Source organism: Ovis canadensis, chromosome 3, assembly GCF_042477335.2.
Source record: "Ovis canadensis isolate MfBH-ARS-UI-01 breed Bighorn chromosome 3, ARS-UI_OviCan_v2, whole genome shotgun sequence".
In the NCBI taxonomy this organism is placed as follows: domain Eukaryota; kingdom Metazoa; phylum Chordata; class Mammalia; order Artiodactyla; family Bovidae; genus Ovis; species Ovis canadensis.
In genome coordinates this window covers 221,770,467-221,792,661 of record NC_091247.1, presented here as the reverse complement: position 1 = coordinate 221,792,661, position 22,195 = coordinate 221,770,467, and the positions used below count along the sequence as shown (strand labels likewise).

At 50.8% G+C, this 22,195-nt stretch overlaps 1 protein-coding gene and 1 non-coding gene across 25 annotated transcripts in view; both read left to right on the top strand.

Annotated features, from left to right (window-relative positions):
- The first annotated feature begins 4,083 nt into the window (after nt 1-4,083).
- On the top strand, nt 4,084-4,155 carry TRNAW-CCA (transfer RNA tryptophan (anticodon CCA)). Its single transcript has one exon. It is a non-coding gene; the product is annotated as a tRNA-Trp (tRNA).
- Nucleotides 4,156-6,977: 2,822 nt separating this feature from the next.
- Nucleotides 6,978-22,195, top strand: part of CSNK1E (casein kinase 1 epsilon) — a 38,235-nt gene continuing 23,017 nt past the window's right edge. For 7 of the 24 annotated variants that reach the window (XM_069586002.1, XM_069586003.1, XM_069585994.1 and 4 more), the window contains exon 1: nt 18,422-18,751. The gene's annotated coding sequence lies outside the window, so the exon portion shown is untranslated. Of the gene's footprint in view, nt 7,068-18,406; nt 18,752-18,830; nt 20,766-22,195 lie in introns of those variants that run through there. The other 17 variants (XM_069586004.1, XM_069586008.1, XM_069586005.1 and 14 more) reach the window with 14 other exon arrangements.

Here is a 22,195-nt window from a genome sequence, read left to right as displayed (position 1 = left end):
TACTGGGACCAGGTGAATCCACAGACTCTGTCCCCAAAGAGCTGAGAGCCTGATGGGCTAACAGTTCTCGAAACCCTTCCCATCACCAGTGTGAACCAGGGAGCCAAACAAGGTGGCGTGACTGCTGTCAAGTGGGAGGGGGATGTGGGGGGGGGGGGGTCCCAGAGGGGTCCCAGAGTAAGCAGCGCTGCCCAGAGTGAACCTGCAGTGGTCAGAGTCTCCATCTCCCCCAGAACTCCCTAGTAAGGTCTCAAAAAGCCTCAGAGAGGAAGCAAATCAAGTCTTGAAAGAAACTGCCATAATTCAATCAGAAAAAGAATCCCATTAATTGAGTCAGAGAACCACTTAATTGAATTTCTTTCCAAATGCAGGCCTATTCAAAAAGTCAGTGAATCCAAATGCTGCTAAATTTAAAGTAAACTCTCAAATAATTTAATAAACAGGCCAGTCCAGTCAAATCCCTGATAAATCTAGCCCGGAGTCATTCCAGTCCTATGACTGCTCATGCAAACAGCTTATCCTTTTCTTTCCTTCTTTCTTTTTTTTAAATAAAGTGTAATTCAGGCGAACAATAGGCCACTTTGGTCAAACAACCAGAAAGTTCGGGATGAAGATGGCCGGCACCAGTTAAATGAGAAATTCGTCACGCCTACTGGCCAGCTGGGGTGACATGGTGTTGGGACGGTCAGTGGAAGGGCAGGAGCCATAGATATGAGCAGGATGTTGGCTGCCCCATGCACCCCAGCCTTGTGCCCTCAGGGAGTCTTTCTCCAGCTCTAAGCCTCAGTATTCACATCTGAAAAATGGGGAGGTAGCTGTGAAGATTAAAACAGGAAACCAAGGCGAGAGCACCCTTTTCCCCTTATTCCCTTCTTCACCGGGGGCATTGTAGGAGAGGAACATGCAAACTCTGTTGACCCATGGAGTTTCCCTTTCTGTAAAATGGATTCTTAAATTTTTAATTTAATGTAGTTTTTGGAATGGAAAATATTTTCACATGAATCAAAATGCCAAAGTTGCCAAGGAGGATATAGAAAAAGCCTCCCTCCCATGCCTTTTCCCACAGCCACCATTTCTTCTCCTGGAGAAGCCCCCAACAGCATCGGCCTCAAATATTGCTGGCCAGAGATACTCATATAATATACATACAGGGACTTCCCTGACGGTCCAGTGGTTAAGACCCTGTGCTCCCACTGCAAGGGGGCATGGGTTCGATTCCTGGTCAAGGAACTAAGACCCCACACATCTCAAATCATGGCTAAAAAAAGATGATGGATAGATAGATAGAAAAAGACAAATGCACATTCTTTCTCCTTGCTGTCTTTTTACACAATAACAAACTACATACTCTTCTCAGAAACTTGTTTTGTTTTTTTCCTACTGAACAATACTTCATGTATTAATAGATCTTTCCCCATTTATGCATAAAAATACTTCCTCATTCATTTATATGACCTCATTATGGTCCATTGGATGAATGTTCTATGATCTATTTTGTTGTTAGAGTTGCTAAGTCATGACCGACTCTGTTGTGACCCCATGGACTTCAGCCTGCCAGGCTCAGCTCCTTACTGATGGGCATAAATTCCCAACACACACACACATTCACAGATATAAACAACCCCCTCTTTTTTTTTTCACGTAGACCATTTTTTAAAAAGTCTTTATTGAATTTTTTGGAAGGACTGATGCAAAGTTGAAGCTCCAATACTTTGGCCACTTGATGCAAAGAACCGACTCATTGGAAAAGATCCTGTTGCTGGGAAAGATTGAAGGCAAAAGCAGAAGGAGGTGGCAGAGGATCAGATGGTTAGATAGCATCACTGACTCAAGGGACATGAATCTGAGTACACTCTGGGAGATAGTGAAGGACAGAGGAGCTTGGTGTACCGCGGGGTCACAAAGAGTGAGGTTCAACTTAGCAACTGAACAACAACAATAACTGAATTTGTTACAATATTGCTTCTGTTTTTGGTTTTGATTTTTATGGCCTCCAAGCATGTAGGATCTTAGCTCTCCAATCAGGGATGGAACCCACACCTCCTGCGCTGGAAGGTGAAGTTTTAACCATTGGACCACCAGGAAAGTCCCCTAACAAACCGTTTCATAAGCTAATTCCCTCCTGCGTGACAATAGTAAGGTAAATACCTGGATTTGGAATTCTGAGGGCACAGGAAATGTGCAGTCATCATTTTGATGAGAGTCATCATTGCTCTCCTCCAGGACTGTACTTCTTTACTCTCCTAGGGATGAAGCGGTCTGTTTCCCCAGAGCCTTGTCATCAGTGTGTTAACAAAATTCTGTATCTTTCCCAACCTGATGGGAATCTCTGTGTAGCTTTAATTTGCATTTTCTTAGTTTGAATGAGGCTGCCATCTTTTCTAAGTTTCTGAAATCTTTGCATTTCCTTTTCTGTGAACAGTCTTTCCGTATTCTTAGTCATTTTTATGTTATATTGTTTGGGGTTTTTTTCTTACCGATTTCTAGGTGTTCTTCGTATATTAAAGAAAGGGTGATCCGTAAACATTTTTCTTCTGGAAACTTCCAGAGATAGTCTATGCACATAGAAGCAAAGACATATATATTACAATGAACACTTTGAACTAGAATTTGCTGGAGGTTCTTTTCACTCAGTGGCCCAGGGGTCTGAGCTGGGGGCAGGGGTGTGGGTGGGATCCCTTGGAGCTGGAGCTGAGGATGAGGTAAGACTTTCTCCTTTCTGGGATAGAAGCTAATGACCCCCAGGTCAAGTTTCAGCAGGCTTCCTTAGGCCTTTGAGGGCAGGGGACACTACCTGGGAACAGCAGTCAGGCTTCATGGTCCACTGAACACTCATCATCAGACTCCTGGTCCAGGGCTCTTGGCACTGTTCACTGTGTAATAACATCTGCATACTCTCAGTACATGACGGGCCAAGCCACACCCTCCCTCTATTCCCTCTTGCCCAGGGCAGACATTTGTGATCATAGGTCCACAGTGAGGAATGGAGTCGTAGGCCACAGCCCAAATCACACCTCAGGCCTTATTCACAGTGGTGGGCTCATTCCTCGGCCTTTAGTCTCCACAACAAACTCCTACACATGCTTGAAGGCCCAGCTTAGTGATGCTTCCTCTGGGGAGACTCCATGACTCTATGGTTCTTTTTGTTTTGTTCTGCTGCAACTGCACAGCTTGTGGGATCTCAGGTCCCTGAACCAGAATCGAACCCAGGCCCACAGCAGTGAAAGCATCCAGTCTTAACCAGTGGACCGCCAGAGAAGTCCCATCTTTTGTTCTCTTTTTTCTTTCTTTAAAATTAAAAAAAAATTTTTTCTCTATAGTTCTGATCACTTTGTCTATGCCTATATTTACCAGAGCAAGAAAAAACAGTGCTTTAAAAAAAATGTATTTATTTATTTATGTTGAATTTTTTTGAGGGGGAGCGTGTGCCATATGGCATATGGGATCTTAGTTCCCAGAGCAGAGATCAAACCCATGTTCCCTGAGGTGGAAGCATGGAGTCCTAACCACTGGACCATCAGGGAAGTCCAACACTATTTTTTTCCCACTTCTCTGTCTTTTAGTATCTTCTGAGATGAAGTACCGAATTTTACCAAGGGCACAGTTTTGGGCCTTAGTTTCCTGATTTGAAAGGGAAGATCAGAATATAAAGCCAACAAAGGATTGCTGAGAGGATTAAATGGGTCAGTTCATGTAAAATGCTCAGCACAGTGCCAGGCATATAGTAAGGTCCAATATGTGCGAGCTATTGGTTGTCACTAACCCTGTGATCTGGACATAACACTTCTCCCAGCCTAGTTTCTTTATCTATAAACTGTAGCATAAACTAGCAGACTGACTTCATGGTCATCAATGGAAGCTAAAAATCACTCGGTAGAAGTTTGGTGGAGAACTCTAAAACAGAAGGATGAGTTAATGACTCCTAAAGCCACGGATCAACCTTAGCATTGCTAAATGGTGGGACACCCCAGCCTGTGGCTCCTTCTCTGATGCACTGGGAGGGATACAACATAATCCATGAAACATTCTTGAGAGGATCATTGAATCCAAATCAAATCAATCCTCCAGGGACTTCCTAGGGCTTCCCTGGTGGCTCAGAGGTTAAAGTGTCTGCCTCCAATGCAGGAGACCTGGGTTCGATCCCCGGGTCGGGAAGATCCCCTGGAGAAGGAAATGGCAACCCACTCCAGTATGCTTGCCTGGAGAATCCCACGGACTGAGGAGCCTGGTGGGCTGCAGTCCACGGGGTCACAAAGTGTCAGACACAACTGAGTGACTTTACTTACTAGGGACTTCCTTGGTGGTTCAGTGGTTAAGACTCTGCCTTCTGATGTCAGGGGCCTGGGTTCAATCCCTGGTTGGGGAATTAAGATCCCACATGCTACATGGCCAAAAACAAATAAATAAATAAAAATTAATTAATGAAAAGAAACAAGCCTTCAGTTTTTAGAATCTACATCTAATTACCAGTTTACGAGAAACATAGAGGATAGTGGAGCATGTTGAAAGACACCACAGGGATGCAGTCAACCAATTCTAGATGGTGGAAAACTTGGTCTGGACTATTATTCCGCCATGACAAGGATGGATACATGTGGCCACATGGTAGAAACTTGAAAGCATGATGCCAAGTGAAGCCAGACACAAAAGGTCGCATATCATGTGATCCCATTTATGTAAAATAAGCAAAGTAGGCAAAAGACAAAAGTGGCTGAGTGGTCACCAGGGGCTGGAAGAGCACAGAAATGGGGAGTGACCGCTGGTGGGTATGGGGTTTCTTTTTCTAGGATGATAAAAGTTTTAGGGCTTAGACAGGGATAAAGTAGTAGTTGCCAAACCCTGTGAACCTACGGAAAGCCATCAAATTGTACACCTTCTAAACGGTGAATTTTATGATATGTGAATTACATCTCAATGAAAGAAAGAGATTTAAAAGATTTATCCATCATATATAATATGTGGGTCTTGTGTGGATCCTGATTCAAGCAAACCAACTATAAAAAGATACTTTGAAGATTAGGGAAATTTGGACATGGACTGCATGTTAAATGATCTAACAAAATAAATGGTATTATTTTCGACAGATGTTATAATAGTTGTGTGTGGGCCTATGTTCTGTCTTTTAACAAAGTCCTTATCTGTTAGAGAGAATTATCAAAGTATTTATAGGTGAAATATGATCTCTGTATTTTTCTTTTAAAAAATGCGTGTGCGGTTGGGATTGACACATATGTATTACTATATATAAAATAAGTAACTAATCAGTCCCTACTGTATAGTACAGGGAACTCTACTCAGTACTCTGTAATGGCATGTATGGGAAAATAATTTTTTAAAAGAGTGGATATATCTATATACACATAACTGATTCACTTTGCTGTACACCTAAAACTAATACAACATTGTAAATCAACTATATGCCAATAATTTTTTTAACGTGGGGGGGGTAGATAAAACAAGAGTAAAAAATGTTGGCATTTGTTGAAAATGAGTATTGGGTATACGGATTGATTATACTATATCCCCTTTACTTTTTAGTATTATTTAAAATTTCCATAATAAATGATAAGGCGGTGAAAGGATTGACTTTTCTTCTCTACATTTTGCTTACTCTCAATTTTCTGTAAAACATAGATGTTGCTTTTATAATCAGAAGAATACATTAAGGCTATAAAATTAACTGAGGAGGCTGAAATATCTGAGCTGTCAGCCTCAGAGCTTGGTCTCCCAGAAGCCGTGTCTGTGCCCCCACCTCTCACCCCACCCCCAGGGTCCTACCAGTGTCTCCCTAGCCTCGGGGCTTCCTGGTGGGAGGGAGAGGCTACTAATTGCTTCTTCAGGACTCTTGCAAGGATTGCTTGAAAGGGGCTCATTCTCAATTATAGGAAGTGCTCAATTAATGGGAACTATTTAAGAGATAGAGGGACTTTATAAAAGTGAAATGATCCTATTAGATGGAAATACAGGAAACAAGGATAAAAAAACAAGCTTCATAGTGCTCCTACCCAGAAATAACCACAGGGAACTTTTTCTTTAAAGGTTCTTTCCCATGCAGGAAATTGTGCTTGACTTTAAAGTACAACTAAGCCTGCTGTCACCACTCACTTACAGCCTGCTTTTATTCTCATACTATTTTAACATATTTCCTTGTCTGCTTAGCTGTTTGTAAACATAACTCTTCGATGGTTGCATAATATTTGATTGTGTGTGTGTGCTCTTCACCTGACCCGGGAGTTGGACACCTGGGCTGGTTCCAAGTTCACCACAATAAAGAACACCACAGGGGACATGTATGCCCGAACGTCTTCCTCAAGATAGATTTTCAGAATGAAAACGCGGAGCCCAAGGGCCAGCACATTTTCAAAAGGCCTGGAGAGGTGAACCCGGTGGTGCTCTTGATTTTTGTCACCGTTTTGCTAGAATTTTCAACCCTGAACTTTGCCAAATATAAACAGGCTCTGATACGAAGAAGATGGAAACAGTTCCTGACTATGGATGTCAGATGGCAGGTAATTTCCCGATACCCAAGGGCTGGAATCACCCTTCTTGGCCGTTCACGCACACCCTTAGCAGGAGGTGGGGTCAGAGGGTAGTATAGAGAGGGGGGTAGGAAATGAAGAAAATACTCGGGGGGAATCACAGGCTACCCCCGTCCCTCCGATCATTCCTTACCCCAGGTGATGTGAACCCGAAATCTGAGAACTCAGCAGCTCTGTGTAAGCAGGGATTTGGGGGTGGTGGTGGGACCTCCCCTCTCAGTCCGCCCACCCCCGAGGGTCGCACTTTGGAGGCACCGCTGATAGATGGCTGGGGGCCCAGTCCGAATGAGGTGTGCGTGTCGGGGGAAGTGTCCCCAGCACCTCACCCCGCAAACACGAGAATCACGAATCCCCGCGGGCCTGGAAGCGGGGGAGTGGCAGGGAAGTCGGGGGCGGGACCGATCTGGTGACGTCACGGCCCCGCCCCTGGCCGGCTCCCTCCTTCCTGCGCGCGGCGCCCTCGCGGAGTCCTCACCTGGAGGTACAGGTGTGCGCATCTCGCATTGGAGGCCAGCCCGCGAGTGTCAGGTGAGCGTCCGCAGGAGCTCCAACCGGGGGGCTCCTGAGAGGAGGGTCTGGGGTGGGAGTCCTCACTGGACGCAGAAAAGAGCCTGGTCCGGCGTATGAGGAGGTACTGGTTTCTCCCCAAACTGCTACCTATCTCTTGTTTATAGTCACGTTGTATTGAAAACGTAGACTTTGGAGGGATTTGAAGGAGGGGAAGCTGACGGGGAAACAGCAGATTTCCAAATATTTCAACCACAAATTATTATTTTTTTACACGATATCTTTTCTTTGTTGTAAAAGTAACAGACGCTGATTGACTGGCAACTGGATAAAAGTAGGAAAGAGATCACCCATGGTACTAACACACGAGCAAAACAACTGTGGCTGTTTTGATGCATTTCCTTTCCATCTTTTTTCTAGAGGCAATCATTGTGATGTAACTTTATCATAGTGTATTTACAGTTTTTGCATCTTCTCCTCTCGACATCGTGCCATATGCATTTTCTTGTGTTGTTATTAGTCATTCCAGTATGTATAATCATTATTTACCGCATCATGTTACATTTGAAGGATGGGCCGTAGTTGGTTACCATTCTGAACACTTGGAGGAAGGATTTGAAGGGGGGGACAGAGACGTATAATAGAAAGAACATGGGCTCTAGGTCAAGTAGGCCTTCAACAAGGGAATCTTGGGAAAGATCTTTGCTCTCTCTAAGCATCAGTTTCCACGTCCGGGAAATGGCTACATAAATGTGTTTCCCCAGGGTATTGTGAGGATTAAGTGAGCTAATGTATGTAGACAATCCCCATCTCCCACCCAGCTCCCATGGTTGTGACAGAAAAAGGGTCCACTTGTTTGTGAGTTTGGAGGAGAGATTTGGACGAGTGAAAACTGCTCAATGAGTGGAGTAGAGGAAGAGTTGGGGAGGGAGGATGGGTTCTTGGGAAAAACCCCAGAATGGAGAGGCCTCTGGGTCTGGGAAAGATGAGCATGGCCATCCACTGTGTTTGGGACAGGCACAGACAGGGCCCCTAAGGCCCTGCTGGCAACCTCCAGCCTCACAATGGATTCATAGGTTCAACTCCTTGGGTTCAACTTCTCAGCTTCTGGAAAGAGTTCAGAGTGAGCAGATTGGAAGAAAAGTAGAGTGGGCAGAGGTGGAGCTTAGTCATCAGCCCCTTGTACAGGTAAGGAAACTGAGGCTCGAGCACAGGTGATTTGTTCAGGATCCACACAGGCAGCAGTAACAGAGTACGTGTGGAGTCCCAGGCTCCTAATACCCTCAGGGGCCTCCACACCGGAGACTACTCAGTGTAGGAAGAGGAAGAGGTCAGGGCTGAGTCACCAGCTGCACTTATACCAGGCTAAGTTGTGCTTAGAAAAAACAGATGTCTCTGTTCTGCGAGCCTCCATTTTCTCATCTGTCAACTGGGGAGAATGACTCCTCACCTACCTACACAGTACCCACTGCCCTGCCAGGCCTGCCTATCCACAGCTAGCCAGGGCCTCCTTCCGCTTTCAGGGACATAGTCTATCTCTGGTCATACACCCTCACTCTGAGCCCCTCATCTTCTTGACCCCTAGCCATCTTCAGGGGGCTGGGAGCTGGGAACTTGTCAGCTGCACTAGGCTGTGGCCACACTTCAGTTAGAGTGGGAAATCAATCCATACTCTGCAAATCATGTTTCCTGACCTGGGACGTTCTGTTCTGTGTTTCTAATTTGGCCCTCCCGTAATGTGCCCTGACAGCCTGTTCCCACTGGAGGAGAAGGACTCTGAACCCTGGCAGGAACCCCTGAGGACTAAGAAAATCTTGTATGGAGGGTCTACAATCCTCTGAGGCTCTCTCTTTTCTTTATTCTGTTTTGGCCAAGCTGCAGAGCTTTCGAGATCTTAGTTCCCTGATCAGGAATCAAATCCCCCAGGGCCTGGCAGTAGAGACGCAGAGTCCTAGCCACTGGACCATTAGGGGAATTCCCTTGAGGCTGTCTGTTTCTGCCAGGCCTGTCACTCCAGGACAGTAACGAGGGTGTCAGGGATCTCTGATGTTCTGAAGCAGAATCGGGGAAGTCACCTTCCAATTCACAGATAAGCACTGATACTTGTTGAGAGCCTCGTTTGCCAGCCTCTTGTTCTAAGTGCTTTTGAGCCATACTATGAAATTGTCACCTTATTGTTCCCATTTTACAGATGGTGAAACTGAGGCACAAAAAGTTAAATAAATTACCCACATGGAGAATCCTGGCCATGCTAACTCAAGTGCTTGTTCCCGTTACTGCTGCCTCTTTAGCCTACAATGGTGTCTGATTGATGCACACCTGTTGTCATCTTTTGCCTGGACTATCAGGGCTTTCTGGGATGTTGATATCCTGCTGATGTCCTTAACCCTGCTCACACTGATTTCTAATGACTCATTCTGGGCTCTGAGTCTCCTGCAACTGACACACTCCATCAGAGCAGGGCCCATCCCAAGGCCCAGACCAAGCCTGGCTCTGCTTCCTGTAACTGAGTTGGTAATAACTGCACATATCAATATGTGTCAGACTCTGGCTATAGACTTTTGGTCCATCACCTCTTTTAATCCACTTGAGTGCTATTACCATACCAATCCCTGAGATGATGAAATGAAGCTTAGGAAGGTTCTATAAACTCACCCTGCCACATAGCCCAGAAGTAGCTGATGGAGGACTTGAATCCAACTAGTTGAAGCAGGGTCTGTACCATCACTGCCTCTCAAGTGAGAACTCATTGCAGGGGTCCTAAACACGAATGCAGACTTTGGCTGCATACCCAGTCTGTACAGATAATTTTGAACATGACTTTTGTATTTAAATGTATGTCTGATTGTTACAACTTAAGTGTGTGTGTATATATATATATATATAATCTGTGTTAATGTGTGTGTGTGTGCTGTGCACACTGTTTCTTCAGTCGTGTCTGACTCTTTGTGACCCCATGGACTGTAGCCCACCAGGCTCCTTTGTCCATGGGATTCTCCAGGCAAGAATACTGGAGTGGGTTGCCCTCCTCCAGGGGATCTTCCTGACCCAGGGATCGAACCCGTGTCTCCTGAAGCTCCTGATTTACAAGCGGATTCTTTACTGCTAAGCCACTGGGGAAGCCCCAATGCATGCATTATAAAAAAAACATTAAATTAGAATACTTAGGGGATTCCCTGGTGATCCAGTGGTTAGAACTCCACACTTTCATTGTCAAGGGCTTAGGTTCAATCGCTGGGTCAGGGAACTAAGATCCCACAAGCCACCCAGCATGGCCAAAAATAAATAAATAAAAATAAAATAGAATGTTTAGAAGGCTAAGGTGAATAAGAATACAAATTCCATTTTTTCTCTTCCCACACCCCAATGGATCACTGCATGAACAAGTATCTACTTTGGACATAACCACCTTAGTGGGCCCTAGAATCCCCTGGATGCTTCCAGAGTGGGTGAGCAGACTCATTCAGTGGGAGCCTGAGATACATGGACAGGTCCAAGTTGGCCCGAGGGAGACAAAGGCAGACTGGGGCCCAGTCCCCGAGGATAGGGTGAGGCTCCAGAGTGGATCTGAGAAGGTAAACTGAGCCTTTCATAGCCTTTATGAACATTAGGTCAGATTCTCCTGGACTCTCAGAGTTTTGAGCTGTGGAACATCTCCAGCTCCCAGGATTGTAGACTTCAACAAGGTTCAATCATGAGTGCTAGTGCAGCCCCTGGCACGTTGTATATCCAATAAATGTCAGTTTGCTAGTTCAACTCCTCCCTCTTCACCCATGTGTAAAACTGGAAGCTGCTCTGAGCTAACAGTGGATAAATCCCCTATTTAGCTGTTTTGGTTTGGAGACCCTGCTGCCCTCCACCTTTCTTTCCAACCTTCTCCCCAGAGGGAGATTTGACTGGGTGCCATTTGACTGGTTGGCTCCCCAACCCCAAAATATCTGAGGTTCCTTCCATAGGGCATTCACCTGGGCTGTTCTTTTTTAGCTTCTGTCTCCTCTCCACCCTCAAATCCTACCCACTTTCAAGTCCCACCTCCCCCGACCCTCCCCAGTGGCAACTCCTGAGTCACTGAAAGGGCTGGGGCTCAGTGTGCTTAGAAGGGGACTCAGGGACTTGTCTGGATGCCGTATGTGTGCAGCACCTCACTTGAAGTTAAGAAAACCCAGGTTGTACATCTCATAGTACATCTCATAGAACACCCCAATGGAGGGCGAGGGGACGGCTGGCGGTCGTTTGGTGCCTCTGCCGACCGCAGGCCACGTGGCTCTGTCTGCATTGTTAGTCTATCTTTTTCCTTTGATGTACCTAGACTCCCCCCAGCGGATTTTCAACCCCTGGCGAACAGGGTCCGGTGAGCATCTCTCAGGCCCAGAGAGAAGCTGGCATCAGGAAATGTTTCTGGACAGACATGTGACACGGTGAAGACATGATGAGTCGCAGCAACTATGCTGAGTTGAGAAGTGCTGTGGGAATTGGGATTATTAGCCATGGCAATCATCGTAATTCTCGTGGCCTGGCTAATGAGTGGTTGTGTATCCTGGGGATGGGATTCCTTGGATTCCCAGAGGATGGAAGGTGTGAGTTTTGGAGAGAGTCAACAGCAGTGTGAACAAGGGAGGTTATGCCTTGTTCAGAGGGGCGGCCAGGGGACAGGCTGAGTTGTCGGAAGGAAGTGGATGGGGGTGGGGGGTGGGGCTAGAGGCAGGGGGATGTGGTCCTTTGGTGATGCTGGGGTATTTTTAGTGCTCACTGTGCCTTTGGGACACGTGGGCAGACATTCCTAACTCCTCTGGGAGTTGATTTCCCTTAAGAAGACAGCAGCATAGGAAATGCTGAGAGAGGGTGTGCCCCTGCCGAAGGGCGGGCAAGAGCCCACCACAAGAAGGCAGGGAGCGGGTGAGGAGAGACCACAGGCCTGTCCCTGAGGGGAGGCTGTCAGGCCACATCTGGCCCAGGGATGGAAAGTGCCTGGCCCCGCCTCCACCCCCACGACCACACACCCGGGCAGAGTTCGCTCATTGCACAAGTATTTATGGACACCCAATACCAACTGAGGGCCCACAGGAGCAGCTACAGGAGGGGTCCTTTCTCTAGGAGATTATATTCACCAGCATTAAAAATAAACAAGCTTGTGTGTTCGGCCTCCAGCAAGTTCCATAAAGACAATAAAGTCAGGGTGATCCAGCAAAGAGAGCTGGAGGACAAGGCGGCCTGCTTTAGATTGTGTGATCAAGGAAGGCCTCCGTGAGGAGGTGACTTTTGAGTTGAGTGTTGAATCACGAGTAGGAGGCACTCATCAAAGACCTGGGTGGGCGAGATCATTGTAGGCAGAAGGAGCGGAGGGTAAGGGGCCCTGAGGTGTGACAAAAAGGAAAGACGAGGAGAGAGTTTCAGGGTGAGACCTGAAAGGCAAACTGGGGCCAGATCGTGGCAGGCCTGGGAGAGAACATGGATTTCTGTGATGTATTTTCAGTAGCAGAGGGACACAACTTCAGCATTAACAGACCAGTGTAGGGTCCAAGTAATTCAAGCCAGGTTCAGAACACAGTTGGGAGGCAGAGCTGACAGGAAGTGCACGTGTTTTGAATATGGGGGTGGTGATGGGAAGAGAACCCTTTCCCACTAGGCCCAGATGTGTGTGACCTCAGGTATTTCTTAACAGAGTGCCTGGATGTGGAGTGTGTAGGCCATTCCCCATCCGGTCCAGCCTTGAGTTTACGGACAGGAGGACTGAAGAAAGAGCCTTACAGGTCTCCTTGTCCAGCCCTCTGGAGGGGGGCTGTGAATTCTCCAAGGTCCCACTGAAGTTCAGGCCTCCTGGCCCTGGTCCAGGCTTCTTGCTGCCCTGCCCTGCTGCCTCTTGGCTGAAGCTGGCAGAGGAGGGAGGAATCACTGCCGGAATGACCTGACTAGTCATGACGATGTGGTGAGGTCACCCAGAAGCAGCGTGGAAAAGCAGTGGAACCTGGAGAGGGCAGGCCAGGGCAGGGCAGCACTGTAGCAGCAGCCGGGGGGTGAGAGGAACATCTTGGAAGGGTCTGGGGCAAAAGGCCAGGGTGAATGGAATAAGGCAGCATTTTCAGGCTAGCATGCCTGAGGACAACCTCTGAGAGCAGAGCCTACATGGGCCACTGACCCTCGGGGATCTCAGGAAAGACACAAATAGGAAGACCCCAGATGAACTTCTCCTGGAACCAAGAACACAGGTGTAGACAGAGTGGGCAGGGCCAGTGGCTCACCTGGGCCCAGGTAGGCCTGCATCCTTCCAGCCCACTCACCCCGAAGGGACTGGTGGCGGCCCCTCTAGGAGGAGGTAAGGTAAGGAAAGAAGGAATCCAGGACAGGCCTGTTTGCTCCCTAACTGCTCCTCAGAGCAATCAATAGCATCAGCATCTTCCTCTTATTTGGGACTTTTTCTGCACTAAGTTGTTTCTGAGCATGCCCATCTGTATTATCCCCACTTTACAAATGAGGCTCAGAGAGTGAAAGGAATCTTCCTAGGGTCACACAGTTCAAAAGTACCAAAGTCAGCTTTTTAACCACTGTGGGCTACTGTCTCAGACTCCCTCTGTGACCTTGAGCCAGATTCCCCGAGCCCCAGGCTCTCTGCCTGTGAAATGATGGAGGTGGAGTAAGTGAGCCCCATGAGGCCCCCTGTCTCTCCACTGGGTCCCAGAATTGATTCTCCGGTAGAGGGGCTTAGTGGTCTGATGGAGGGGGCCCGGGTCCTGTCCCGGAGCTGTGTTCTTCACCAGCCTGGGCAAGGTGGTTAAGAGCATAGGCTCTGCCAGGCCACTATTTCTGCGGAGGATACACGTGAAGATTGAATGCAGGTAACAGGGCTCAGGGAGGGCCTGGCACACAGTAGGTGCCCAGTAAGTGATAGCTCTTAGTGTATTCTCAGAGCTAGTGAAGGGCACCCTTTCACAATCCAGCCATTCACTCCTTCAGCATGTATTTGTTAAATCCCTCCTGTGTGCCAGAAGGACATTAGTCTTGATCCTGGTGACCTAGTGATGCCCCCAGAGAGCTTTAACTCTCTGCCTTTTGATATTCCAGTGGGGGAGGCAGACCAAAAAAAAAACCCACATCAAATAAATACCATATAGAATAAGGTAGATAGTGATAAGTGCCAGGACTCGCTGAGAAAGACCCTGATCCTGGGAAAGATTGAGGGCAGGAGGAGAAGGGGGCGACAGAGGATGAGATGGCTAGATGGCATCACCAACTCAATGGACATGAGTTTGAGCGAGCTCTGGGAGATGGTGAAGGACAGGGAAGCCTGGTGTACTGCAGTCCATGGGATCGCAAAGAATCAGATACAACTTAGTGACTGGACAACAAAGTGCCAGGAAACAAAATGAAGCAGAAAAGGAGACGGAGAGGGAGGCAGTGTCTGGAGGAGGGGTGGGGTTGGGGGGTGGATCTTACATCAGGACTGGAAGGCCTCCCTGTGCAAGAGACTTGAAGGTCCTGACCTGAGCAAGGGAGGCTGATCCCTGCAGGAAACATGTCCTTGGCAGCTGGAGAGCCAGGCCTGAGATCCTGAGGCTTTGGGACAGATTGTGTAGGGTCATTTTTTTTTAATGGTTCTTTTTTTTTTTAATTCATTTTTTAAAAACAGTTTTATTTATTTATTTGTTGTTGGATGTGCTGGGTCTTCCTTGCTGTGTGGGCCTTCCTCTAGTTGCAGAGAGGGAGGGTTAGTCTCTAGTTGCGGGGTGTGGGCTTCTCATTGAAGTGACTTCTCTGGTAGAGCGCAGGGACGCTGGGCTTCAGTAGCTGCGGCTTCCCGGCTCTAGAGCGCAGGCTCAGAAGTTGTGGTGCACAGGCTTGGTTGCTCTGCAGCGTGTGGGATCTTCCCAGATCGGGGATCAAACTGTGTCTCCTTCATTGGCAGGTGTATTCTTTACCACTGAGCCACCAGGGAAGCCCCCATAATTCACTTTTTCAATGTTTTCTCGGCCACACAGCACAGCATGTGGGGTTTCAGTTCCCTAACCAGGGATCAAACCATCATCCCTTGCATTGCAAGCTCTTAAGTCTTAACCACTGGACCACCAGGAAGTCCTAGGTAGGGTCATTTTAAGGATCCTCCCTGCTGCGTGGTAAGTCTACCGTGACCTCCCCCTGCCCCAAGATTCAGGTTGCAGGTGCCTCGGGGGTCATACTAAAATCTTTCTTCTCATCACTGGGCGCCACAGTCTTCCCAGCCCAGTGCTCTGGGTTACCAGAAAAATCAGCTCAAACTCTCAGGAATGGCTGCCCCTGACCCAGTAAAGAGGAGCTGAAACCCAGAGCTGGACTCAGTGATTAGCTCTTCACTGACACCTATTGTCCCAGGCCTGATTGCATCTTCTGGGTGGGTGGGTTAGTAAGGGGAAGGGAGGGAGGGGGGCTAGGGGAACTCCAGCCTGACACACCCTTGGGCTTTAAAGTTGGGAGTTAAATCCTGGGAAGAATCATTGAGAATCCAGTCTGGAACCCAGCCTCAGGCCCAAAGGCTGCTAGACAGAACTCGGTAAGTTTTCCTTCCCTTTGAATCACCTCCCCACCTTGGCTGGGTTTTTCGTCCCCTCAGTTTTCCCCTGAGAGCTGAGAGGCAAAGTTCTTTAAAAGGACTCATGGGTGGTGTCAGAAGGGAGAAGGAGGGAGGAGAAGTTGAGCCCACTGAACAGCTAATTGGAAGGGGTTGTGGGGAGCATTCTTCCAAGGGAGAGACTGGGTGGGGAAGGAGGGAGAGGCTGGGGGCAGGCCTCGAGGCAAGGAGTGGGTCTGAAGACTGGTTACCAGGATAGGCAGTGGTGTGTGTGTGTGTGTGTGTGTGTGTGTGTGTGTGTGTGTGTGTGTGTGGAGGGAGGTCAGTTGCAAGTTTTGGAATGGGAGGGGACATGTGACAAGACTGGGAGGGGAAGCTGGGACATCTGACTGTTAATGTGTGTGTGTGTGTGTGAGTTGTTCAGTCATGCCCAACTCTTGGCGACCCCGTGGACTGTAGCCCACCAGGCTCCTCTGTCCATGGGATTCTCAGGCAAGAATAGTGGAATGGGTTGCCATTTACTTCTCCCAAGGATCTTTCTGACCCAGGGATCAAACCTGTGTCTCCTGCATTACAGGCGGATGCTTTACCATCTGAGCTACTAGGGAAACCCCTAGTTAATGTGTACCTGGAGGCAAAGGTGAGGAGCCTCAGATTTCTCTCTGAACCAGGGAAAAGACAGAGGAGGATTCCATCTCCTCTATTGAGTATTGAGAGGGTTAAATAAGATAGTATGTGCTGGTGGGGGTGGGGGATTATCAGTCCCTTCTTGAAGAAAGAGGGCTGGGAAACAGGGCCGTGTAGGAAGCATGGGATGGTTGGCGGGGATGGAGAGGACAGTGGCGTAGCTACCCTGCTTAGTAGTGCCAGGGGAGGCCCTCTGTCTGGGGACCCAGGCCTGGCACCTTGTCTTACTCAGGAGAACCTGTAGTTACAGGCAGGGTTGGCCTCCCTGGGCTCTGGAAGCAGGATTCAGGGTTGATGAGAGTGGGTTGGAAAGAGATGACAACGGAAGGGCCTTAGTAGCCAAGCCTGGTGGCTGGCTGCTAGGACAGGTCACACTTGGGGGCCTCCAGGAGATGAGGGAGTCATCAAAATGGGCAAAACAAAGCTGACATTAGGAAACCAGGGCCCTTGAGCGGTGACCAAAGTGGGTGGCTGCCACCCAGGCCAGCTAAGTGTGGCCAGGGCCCAGGGTGAGTTTGGGCCCAGAGTGGCAGTTCTCCCGGTACTTCAAGAGAAGTAGGGAATGCAGACCTGTCATCTAAAATCTTTCCCTTTTAAAAAAATGTATTCACTTATTTAGCTGTGCCAGGTCTTGGTTGCTGTGTGTGGGAGCTTTCATTGCAGCATGTGGGATCTACCCAACCAGGGATTGAACCTGTGCCCCCTGCATTGGGAGCATGGAGTCTTAACCACTGGACCACCAGGGAAGTCCCAAATCTTTCCATTTTAAAACTCTGAGAATCAGTTAACAAAGCAACAGAAACAACAACAAAAAACACCACGCAGGCCAGGCAAAGCCTACCACTTTTGGCTGGTGACCCTCTCCTCTGGCAAAAGTGGCACTGAGGGCAGGTCCCCAGTTGAATGCCCCAGACCTCTCCTGGAAGACTTGTCCTCACTCTCCTGCTCTTGGAAGCAAGATTGTGATAGACTCAGTTTCCCAGGGCCCAGTGGGAGAACAGAGACATTTTGGGCTGCGTGGCCCTGGGCCAACCCCTTCCCCTCTCTGGACTGCGGTTTCCTGGGCTCTGAAAGAACCCAGTCTGTGGGGCTCCGGCCAGTTTGGAGACTGTGTGACTAAGTCTTCAGGCTCGAAGGAAGATGCGATTATTATTGACGTGACTCTTCCCACCAGCCATGCTTCTGGGACTGGATGCAGCGCACTCCAGCACTTTGTGTGTCCACAGCCAGAGTTGTGTGCATGAATGGTTGTGTGTCATAATTTGGAGCTTTGCATGGTATAGTGTAAATATCATTGTGATAATAACTCTGCCCTGGAACCTTTCATCCCTTGCTCTGGAAGCCAGTAGGAAGCCTTAATTAATTCTTGGTGGCCTTGGGAGGGGTGCAGATGAGGAAACCTGAGCCCAGAGCTGGGAGGCAACTTGGCTAAATGTGCATCACTTGGGGGACCCTGACTCAAGTGTTGGTTCCAGGGCAGGGAAGGCAGGAACCAACCCGTGCCAGGCCGTTCCTATGTGGGGTCCAGTCATTAAACGTGTGAAGACAGGATTGGGTTTGAGGTCAGCTCTGTGCTCTCGGGTTTGAGCTGCTGGAAGAGGAAGAAAGCAGAAGAGAAAGGTTGTTTTTGATTTTTTCTATCGAGGGGAGAAAGCAGCACAGCCTTGGCTGCCTCTCTGGGCCTTTTGTCAATGTCCCTCCATCTCTTGCTATCTTGTCAAATAGTTGGCCCCTGAGTCAACCTGGCTTGCGTGCTCAGCAGCGAGCCCCGAGGCGGAGTAAGCCCTCAACTCTAAACAATCTCCTTTTGCAGTAACTCACATAAACACCGGCCTTCGGAGGGGCCCACTGCTAGGGTATGAGAGGAGACAGAACCCGACAGAGGGGAGAGGACGGTCTGGGGCTAGAAGACCCCAGCTTTTCCTCCCCACCACCACCCAGGTTTTTCCACCTGTGCCCCCCACTGGATCAGTGGTGTGCGCTTCCTGGCCCCACACGGAAGACCCCGTTCCTGGAAGGCGCTCCTCGCGAGGCTGGTTGGGGGAACCGTGTTTCCCGGCTGCGGGCCCCCAGCGTCCCCGGGAGCAAGGGGGGCGCGGGCCCTTTAAATCCTCCGGGGCGGCGGCGGCGGGTCGGGGATGACATCAGCGGGCGGGCCCGGGGCTCAATGGGAGCCGGCGGGTGCGCGCCGGGCGGGAGCGCGCGAGCCGGCGGCGGGGGCGGTCGGGCAGGAGGGCCCGGAGGAGGGAGGTGGCGGCGGCGGCGGCGGAGGCGCTGCTGAGAGCCAGATCCTGAACCCGGCCGGGGCGAGCGGAGCGGAGCGCGGCGGCGCGGCGGCGGCGGCGGCGGCAGCGGCTGGGCCGGGAGAGGCTGGCGCGGCGGACGGCTCTGCAAATCCTCCGGCATCCGCCCCGGCGGGGCGCCCCCGCCTGCGGCAGCCCCCCGAGCAGCGGCCCGGCACCGGTGCCTTCCCGGCGGGGTAAATATTGGGGGGCCGCGGGCTGGCGAAGGGGCGCAAACCTGGGGGGAAACGGGGCTCCCTCCGCCTCTTTGTTTTTGCGCGAGCGGGAGGGGGGAGAGGGCGGACACACACGCGTTCGCACTCGGGTATGGGGGTGCTGCCCGGGCGCCGCCCGCTCGGCCCGGCGAGGACAAAGGCGCGGCTGGGGACGAGAAGGAGAGGAGGGTGACTATTTTGCAGGCTTGCCCAGGGGAGCTCCCCCACCCCTAGTCCGGCTCGCCTCTCTCTCCCCAGCTGGACCCTTCAAGGCCCCGGCCGGCCGAGGCGGCCACCCCCGGCTGCGATTTGAGGACGCTGACGGAGGAGGGGGGGTCCGGGACTGGGATGCCGGGGACACCCGATTCTGTTGATTCGGGATTCTCGGCCAAACCCTGGGCTTCGGTAGGCTTCACCAGCCCATCAGCAGCGCCCCCCACCCCTCCGCTCCTGGCTCGAGTGCTCCAGACCTGGGGGTCAGCAGGGCTGCTCCCGCGTGTTGGATGGGGGCGCTTGGGGGCCCTGGGGTGATGGGGTGTGTGGTCACCCAGCCACCGACTCTTGTTTTCCTTTGTGGAGAGAAAGAAAGGGGTGGGGGTTATTTATCAGATCGGATTCTCCCATTTCTGCGTGTGAGAAATCCATGTTTTGCAAGTCCCCGTGGAAGAGAAAACTATGTTTGTGCCCGGGTGTCTTTAGAGAGTGGATTCCCAAGCTCTTCACACCCAAACTCAAAGTGGGGTGAGCCCCCTCCCCAACTTTTTCTCTTAGTTTTCTTGCATATATTCTTGGATCAGCCTTCCTTGGGGAGAAGGATTTGGGGACACGGCCAGGGGATCCCCAGTGTCTTAAGTTGCACCCGTTCAATAAATGCCTGTGTCTTGGGGCTCCTTTGGCTGGCTGGTTGGGATGTCCCTCCAATTTTTATTTTAATGATCCAGGGAGGGAGGTGGGCAGGGAGTAAGAAAACTGCCCATGTGCCATTCAGCTTGGTAGTTTGCCTCATTTTTCTTAACCAGTTGAAACTCTGGAATCTTCACGTCTGCCTTTTTTATCCCTTTCATTTATTCCAGCGCCAGCCCCCCTTCCTCCCCCCAAAAAGAAGCAGCAAAGAACTAGAAGGCCTCTCCCATTCCCGCCTCAAGTCTTTCTGCTCTCTGGGAGGCTTTTTGGGGACAGTGCTGGGACACTCTAGGCTCTTCTTGAGGCCCTGGCCCCTGGGGTGTAGGAGCAACACTGGCAGGTCTGGGTGGTGGCACAGAGCTGGGTGGGGGGTGGGGGTGGGTTGCCTGCAGGGCTAGTGGTTTGCACCCTCTCTTCTCCCCTTCTCTGCCGACAGCCGGGTGAGTGGGGAGGGGCTGGGGGGGTCATGTGCAGTGTATTTATGTAAGACACCCAGACGGGAGGGCACGGGTATTTATATAACCCGGCGTGGGTATTTATGTAATATAGGATGCGGGTGTATTTATGTTCCTTTCCGAACCTGCGGCTTTCCCGGTTGCCATGTGTGGTCTCTGAATTGGCGTTGGCGGAAAACGGAGTGGGGGGGTGGCGGTGTTTGTGTGTGTACACACCCGCGTTCCCCCCACCCCACTCCCCGCCCCATGCCCTCCCCGCAGCGGGGCTCCCGGTACATGTCTGCGTTTCTTTCTTCCTTTGAAGTGTCCACACAGGACAGTGTGTGTGTGAGGTGTGTGGCAAGTGAGTTTCCTGCAAATGTGGAGTGGGTTCTCCTGGCTGCCCTGGCACCTCCGCTGAGACTGGCTGGGGTGTGTGGGCAGAGGCCCTTGGTGGAGAGCCCGGAGTTTGGCCGGCGCGGGGTGGAGGCTCCTTCCTTGTGACCACTGCTGAAGGGCTAGCAGCGGCTCCCTGGGAACTGGCACTGGGGTGGACGTCTCTCCTGGGCAGGAGCTGTCAGCTCTTCGCCTCCACCCCGGGGGGCAGAGAGTGACCACGACCTCGTGGAAGAAAGCTCTCCTCCCACCTCCCCTCCCAGGTGGGTCTGGCTTTCCAGATAGTCCTTGATGTGGGGAAGGGGCCGAGACTCTGTGCCGTTTTTCCCCCTTCCTGTGCGGCCTCCTGGCCCTGGCATGAGCAGGTGGGTGGGAGGCCGCCAGGTAGGGCAGCAGGAGCCCTGTCTGGGCCTTAGGGGAGGAGACTTGCTGCTGGAGGGGAGGTGGGCAGGCTGCGTGACCTCCCTGCGCCTGAGTTCCCTGTCTGTAGAGAGCGGCCCGTCTTCCTAGCTGTCTACACTGGCTGTCTTGTAGACACTCTGTGATTTTAGGGGACCCCCACACAACCCTCTCCTTATTTCATAGGCACCCCCCGCCCCGCCCCGCAAAGCAAGACCTCACCTCCCAGCCTTGGAGTTTCCTCCTCTGCTGGCCAGAACCTTGAGAGTGCCCAGACCTTTGCCCCAGGCCAGAGCAGAGGGGTCCCTCCCAGGGTGGTCCCTGCTGTTCAAAGAGCTTGGACACCCAGCGTGGGGCACAACAGGGAGGGAAGTGCTCAGATCGGCACTTCCCCCCAGACCTCCTCCCACCCCACAGAAGCTGATGGGTGGCTCAAAACTTGGCTTTGGTCCCCTTGGTTGCTCTGCAGGGCTCTCTTAGGAGACCCTCCTCATCTTGAAGAAAGCCAGCCCCAAACTCTTTGTCTATCCATAGAAGGCCGTGCAGAGTCCTGTTGCGGTTCTTGGTGTTGCGAGGTTGAGAGAGGGAGAAGACCAGAAGCTGGATGTTCAGGGGGCCCCTTTCCGACCTTCCTCCTGAATTGGGGAGACCTCTCTTTGTGGGGCCCAGTGCAAACTTGCAGAGTCTACTTCTGGGAAGACCTGTCCAGGCTGTGGAGACCTGGCCTTCAGTTCTTGGTGCTGGAAACCTGGGGTGGGAATGGGGTCACCAGGACCCCATCATTTCCACATCCTAAGGGATCTGAGGAACTCCTTTGAGGACCCTCCATTCACTCTGTCCTCCTTTCCCTGGAGGTTGGAATTAGCTGGTGGTTGCCATGGCAGCAGCCCCAAGGTGATCAGCTTCTGCATCTGCCCTCCCCATCACCCGCTCTGTCCTTGATTTTCCTTTCAGGGTCTTTGCCCATTGTGACTAGCCTGCCCTGAGAGACTCCTATTGGAGGGTCCCCAAATGCATGTCCCCCAAGGAACTTGCTCTTTCTTCCTGCAACCTGTCTCCAACTCCCTTCTTCTGCCTAGCTACACTGACACCTGTTCTGGTAGCCTCACCACCTGTGGAGGCTGTTGGGCTAGCTGACATGTGGTTGCCCTCAGGCAAAGTGAGGCCAAATCCCTTCCAGGCCAGCCTGGATGGAGATCGCAGTGTCCCGAGTTTTTTCTTGTGGCTTTGCCAGACCTTTTTGATGGGGGAGGGGTGGGGTCTGGGGGCTCATCCCCTTCCCAGCTCCCCTCCT